Source organism: Callospermophilus lateralis, unplaced genomic scaffold (genome assembly GCF_048772815.1).
Source record: "Callospermophilus lateralis isolate mCalLat2 unplaced genomic scaffold, mCalLat2.hap1 Scaffold_2286, whole genome shotgun sequence".
Lineage (NCBI taxonomy): Eukaryota > Metazoa > Chordata > Mammalia > Rodentia > Sciuridae > Callospermophilus > Callospermophilus lateralis.
In genome coordinates this window covers 64347-70682 of record NW_027513193.1, presented here as the reverse complement: position 1 = coordinate 70682, position 6336 = coordinate 64347, and the positions used below count along the sequence as shown (strand labels likewise).

Below are 6336 nucleotides of genomic sequence, written 5' to 3'. Positions count from 1 at the left end.
GATTGTTACATAACGAATTGGAATAACTTAGAACAATCTTAAGTGTAAAATGAATTGATGTGAGTCCATTAAAATTTATTAAGATTCTTCCATGCCCTGCTCTCCTGTGGTGTGACTTTAATTGACATCTAAATTTTTCTGGGGCTGAGAGTCCTCAGAGCTTAAAGTATGGAAGGAAGAGGGGAGATGGTCACACCTTCAGGTCCTTCTCTGTGCTGGACCCACAGAGCTCACCTACTCCATCTCCACAGCTCTTACCTGTGGATATTGGGACCCAGTGAGCAGAGGCTCAACAGTTTCCTGATTAGTCATGGACTGATTGTCTATAAGACTCTTAAAACTCTTTTTCTTACAAGTTCTAAAAAGAAACTTAGCATGTTAGACTTGATACTCTTACATATATTAGGCCACATCAGAAATTTATTCACAGATGAAAGTAGAGACTTATATCTAACTCCCAGGTCCCAAAAGCTTCAAACCCCAGATGCACACAATTCTGAAAATTATAGATACACAGATTTGTGTCATGGATGGATCATAATAAATGTAATTTGTGGTAAGAAGAGTCGAGAGAAGTTCTGGAGTTGCAACGTCACACACACAGAAAGTAAAGTGAATGTGTGGTTACGGTGTCCACACCATGTTATATTTCCGTTGTCACACTGGTTCTAGCTGCTGCAAGCAAACAGTGTGAAACCCATGTGCATTATTCACTCTGTTCACCTTTACCATGGTCATTGGCTTACACAAAGAAAAGAGAATGTGTGTGGAAATCCAGTTGTTGGATATTGGGTTTGTAAGCCTCAGAAAATGGAAACTGAATTCTGGCAGAAACAATAACTAAGGAGCACATTATGATCAGGTGGGTCTCATAGGGCATAGAAGACCTTTACAGGTCAAGAACAATGATTGTGTATGGTGATACACTGAGGGACCAGGAGAGGACTGTCTTTTAGAAGGTGAGCGGTACAGTCCTGGGGAGAAGATCCCAGTTTACTGAGTGACAAGAGTGACATCTGGGGAGGAAAGGTCAGAAATGAGGGATGCGAAGAGGCAAGGTCACAAGCACCTAGCGTCACGCCGACAGGAGTGAGGGGTGTCTGTGCTGGGACTGGGTGCTGAGGCTGCTGCATGGCCCTGGGGAAGGCTCCTGCCATGAGTGCTTCAGGAAGAAGGATCCAGCGGCCTCTTTTGTGTTTGATACCTGTGCCACTTTGTCTTCTTAGTATTTATACAGTGGCTGTAGGATATATTTATATGCATACAACGAGTATCATTTCCCATTATTCTACTTGTGGATGAGTTACATTGTTCATTTGTTCATATGTGCACCCAAGAAAGTTATGTCCAATTCATTCTAGCATCCACATATCAGAGAAAACATTTGGCCTTTGCTTCTTCATTCAGCCTAACAGTCCCACATTCTATCTATTTACCAGCAAATGCCGTAATTCCATTCCTCTTTATGGCTGAGTAGAATTCCATCATGTAAATGTACCACATTTTCTTTATCCACTCATCCAGATTGTATGTGACTTTATATTTCCTATGTTTGTCTATTATGTCATACTCAGGTGGTTACCAGAAGCAATTGCAACAGGAACAAGCAATTTAGATTTTAAAGTCAATTCTGGAAAAATGTACAGTGTTGAAGAAAAGGAATTCATTCTAAAACAATAATAAAGTTGACTTCTTTTTATTTTCCTTTTCTGCTTCATTGCAGGTGTAGTGGATAGTTTTTGCTTCTGTTTTTCTTTCAAAGAAATCAAAGTAGTGCATTTCCATGGAGAAATGGAACCAAACTTCAAATGATTTTATTTTGTTGGGCCTGTTACCCCCAAACCAGACTGGCCTCCTTCTTTTGCTCCTAATCATCTCTGTGTTTGTTCTCGCCTGTTTGGGCAACTCAGGGATGACTGCCCTCATCTTCTTGGACCTGCGGCTCCATACCCCCATGTACTTTCTCCTCAGCCAGCTCTCCCTCATGGACCTGATGTACATCTCCTCCACGGTCCCCAAGATGACATATAATTTCCTCTCTGGCCAGAAAAGCATCTCCTTCCTAGGGTGTGCCATGCAGATCTTCTTCTTCATAACCATGGGGTGTTCTGAAGGATAACTTCTGGCCTCCATGGCCTATGACCGCTTTGTGGCCATCTGCCACCCCCTCCACTACCCCATCCGCATGAGTAAAAGGGTATGTGTGAAGATGATCCTGGGGTCCTGGACACTGGGCTCCATCAACTCCCTGGCACACACCATCTACACTTTTCAAATTCCTTACTGCAGGTCCAGAGAAATCAATCATTTCTTCTGTGACATCCCAGCCATGATGCCTCTGGCCTGTATGGACACCTGGGTCTATGAGTACATGGTGTTTGTGAGCACCACCCTGTTTCTCTTCCTCCCTTTCCTTGGCATCATGGTCTCCTATGGACGCGTCCTTTTTGCTGTCTTCCACATGCGCTCAAAAGAGGGAAGGAAAAAGGCCTTCACCACGTGCGCCACACATTTAACTGTGGTGACATTTTACTATGCTCCTTTTGTGTACACTTATCTCCGTCCCAGGAGTCTCCGCTCACCAGAAGAAGACAAAATCCTTGCAGTTTTCTACAGCGTCCTCACCCCCATGCTCAACCCAATTGTCTATAGCCTGAGGAACAAGGAGGTGCTGGGGGCCATGAGGAGAGTGTGGGGGATGTTCTCCTCTAGGAAGAAGTGAGCATGGTTGTCCCTGCTCCTCTGTATGGCTTCTCTCCATGCAGACTAAGCAGTGTTCAGAAGGGCTGACCAATACAAGTATGAGACACATATGCAATTAAAGTTTACTAGTCAAACATTTAAAAATAAATAAAATTTATTATGATATCTTGATGATTATTAAAAAATTGCATTATTATTGATATTTGTATTGAATTGAAAACATTGCAATCAATGTTAATATTAACAGTAATGAATGAATTAAAGATCAATTTATATCATAGTATATTTTACACCATCTGTTTGTACACACATTGATATTTATGTAATAATATTTGTTTTGATATTGACATTATGTCTACCTATTTATACATGAAATTATTACTGTGCTTTATATTTGATTTTTATTCTAAATTTTCAAGTCCTGTGTGTACATTATATTTTTAGCACATATAAATATGTACTGTCCACATTTCAAGTGTCCACAGCACATGTGATCTGGCCAGAGTCTACAAAAGTGCATGGTGGGATTTTTAATCCTCTCCTTCAGGGACTGTTTTTCAAAGATTTCTGTTTTGGGGACAAAGAATTTTCTGTTGAACTCTAAAACACAGTCATTTATTATTTTCTTCTAATTTTTAATTTTATTCTTGTAGAGATATGGAACCATGTGGCTCCTAAAACCTCAGTTATACCCACCTCTAATTGGTCTCCTGACATGTAATATGTAAAGAAGCTTTCTTTGCCTTGAGGACAAATACTAGACTTTTTTTCTTGTTGTTGTTTACTTCCCTGTTCAATTCCTTGATTCAACACTGGATGCTCCTTGGCTTTACTGAAACAGTTATCCTTGGCTTTTATCATCCTTGGCTCATCTGAGCTGGATTTGGGAGTTTCAGGATTGCTAAACTATAGACAGATACTGATATGTGCCTCTCTACATCATATGCATTTTCCAGGCAAAGCATCACAGAGAGACTTGTGCATAGAGCTGTGTTTTCATTAGCAGCTTAACACATGACAATCAGGAAGCAGAGAGAGTGCTAGCTCTCCAAGAAGAACACATACCCACAAAGGCATGCCCCCATGACACAACACCTCTACACACCTTCTACATGACTGCAGCTGTCACCCAGTCAATTAATCATAATCACACTCTCATAACCTGGTCATTTCACTTCTGAACTTTCTTGCATTGTCTCAAACATGAGCTTTTGGGGGACACCTAATACTAAACCATAACAAGTTATCACTGTGTCTCATCCTTTCTAACCGGTTTGCCTGACCATTTTGGTGAGCCATCTGCAACATGCCCAGATCTCCCTGGAGTAACTCTCCTACCTGTCCCCTGTCCACAGTCCCAAGTCCATGCTCATGAGCTGCCATCCTGTTTTTTTTAAGTGTAGATGGACACAATACCTTTATTTTGTTTATTCATTTTATGTGGTTCTGAGGCTTGAACCCAGTGCCTCACAAATGCTAGGCGAGCACTCTACCATTCGGCCACAACTCGGCCCTGCCATCCCTGGTTTTGATAGTCCTGGAAGAGTTAATACAATTTTTCTGCTGTTTCACTAAGTGGCCACTATTAACAACTCTGTCCGTGCATACATGGGACATTGTCCTTGGTGTGCACCTGCAGCCTGATTGCTGTTCTCATTCATGTGCTGGAAACTGTCCTCGGTGTATACCTTCAGCCTGATTGCTGTTCTCATTCACATGGCTGGGCACTGTTCCTGGTGTTCCCTGCAGCCTGATTGCTCTATTCATCCATGTGCTGGACACTGTCCTTGGTGTGCACCTGCAGGCTGATTGCTCTTCTCATTCACATGGCTGGGCACTGTCCTTGATGTGCACCTGCAGGCTGATTGCTCTTCTCATTCACATGGTTAGGCATTGCCCTTGGTGTGCACCGGCAGTCTCATTGCTCTTCTTATTCACGTGCTGGACATTGTCCTTGGTGTGTACCTGCAGGCTGATTGCTCTTCTCATTCATGTGCTGGGAATAGCCCTTGGTGTGCACCTGCAGGCTGATTGCTCTTCTCATTCATGTGCTGGGAATAGCCCTTGGTGTGCACCTACAGCTTGATTGCTCTTTTCATTCACATGGCTGGCATTACTCTTGGTGAACACCTGTTGCCTGATTGCTCTTCTCATTCATGTGCTTGGCATTGTCCTTGGTGTGCACCTGCAGGCTGACTGCTCTTCTCATTCACATGGCTGGTCACTGTCCTTGGTGTGCACCTGCAGCCTAATTGCTCTTCTTATTCATGTGCTGGGCATTGTTCTTGGTGTGCACCTGCAGTCTGATTGCTCTTCTCATTCACGTGCTGGACATTGCCTTTAGTGTGCACCCTGCAGCCTGATTGCTCTTCTCATTCATGTGCTGGGCACTGTTCTTGGTGTGCACATGCAGGCTGATTACTCTTCTCATTCATGTTCTGGAATTTCCCTTGGTTTGTGCACTTGCAGCCTGATTGCTCTTTTCATTTATGTGCTGGACACTGTCCTTGGTGTGCACCTGCAGCCTGATTGCTCTTCTCATTCATGTGCTGGCTTTGCCCTTGGTTTGTGCACATGCAGGCTGATGGCTCCTCTCCTGCACATGCTGGGCACTGTCCTGATGTATTCATGCAACCTGAGCGTTTTCAGTTCTTGAACCTGCATTTGTCTTTCAATTCATATCTCTTACTTTCCATAGGAATAATTTGTTTTTTTCTTTTTCCTTTCAATTTAAAATCCTGTCTGTCAAAATCAGATTCCAATGCCAATTTGAATATAATTAGAGAATTCTAATGGTTGTGATTATAGTGATGGAGGAGGGTAAAGATATTTTTAAAATATTATAAAACTTCAGCTTGAAGGTATTTTTGATTATTTAGAGTTTGGCATTGGAATAAAATGATGTATTTTAAGGCCAACCTGTCAATCTGGCCTCCAATGTATGTGACACTTAGATATCTAACTTTGCTTGATATACAATGTTTTATGTAATCACTATTAAAAGTCTGATGAAACACTTATTCCTTGAAGTATTTAGTTTCCCCCCACACAACATTTTAAAGACAAAAAAACTGTGTAACTGGGTTGAAGTAAATCTCAAAACAGGAAGTTCATTATTATTATATTCCACCATATCACAGTGCTGAAAGCCCATTGTGATGAAAAAGGTACTCATCTGTCAAAATTGAAAGGAAAGTAATACCATCTTTCCTCAAATCAAACTTGATTAAATTAATTTATAATAAAACTGTAAATAATTTATAATAACTGTAAATTTTATAAAACCATAAAATCAGATACAATATGCTATAAAATTTGCCTCTCACAGTTGAAGGAGAAAATATAATGCATGAGAGGAAGGGCAATATAATGACTACAGATTTATAGTTGTCTGAAAATGACCAAAATTGTGCACAGTGAAGAGGGCTCTAGGGACACTGTGAGGTGCAGATGATGTGGGTGAGTCTCCCCAAGAGGCATCCTTGCTCACCACTCGAGGTTAACTACACTAGAAGCTACTTAAGAAGGTATAGGAAATCTGAATTCTCCATGTTATCTACATTCTATTGTCATGGGCTAAGAGAAAAGGAGTGTCCCTGGTGCAGTCCCATGCCAGTGGGTGTTGCTTTATTT

General features: G+C 41.6%; 1 pseudogene; it reads left to right on the top strand.

Annotated features, from left to right (window-relative positions):
• Positions 1–1783: 1783 nt before the first annotated feature.
• LOC143388503 (olfactory receptor 2L13-like) lies at positions 1784–2722 on the top strand (annotated as a pseudogene).
• Positions 2723–6336: the final 3614 nt, after the last annotated feature.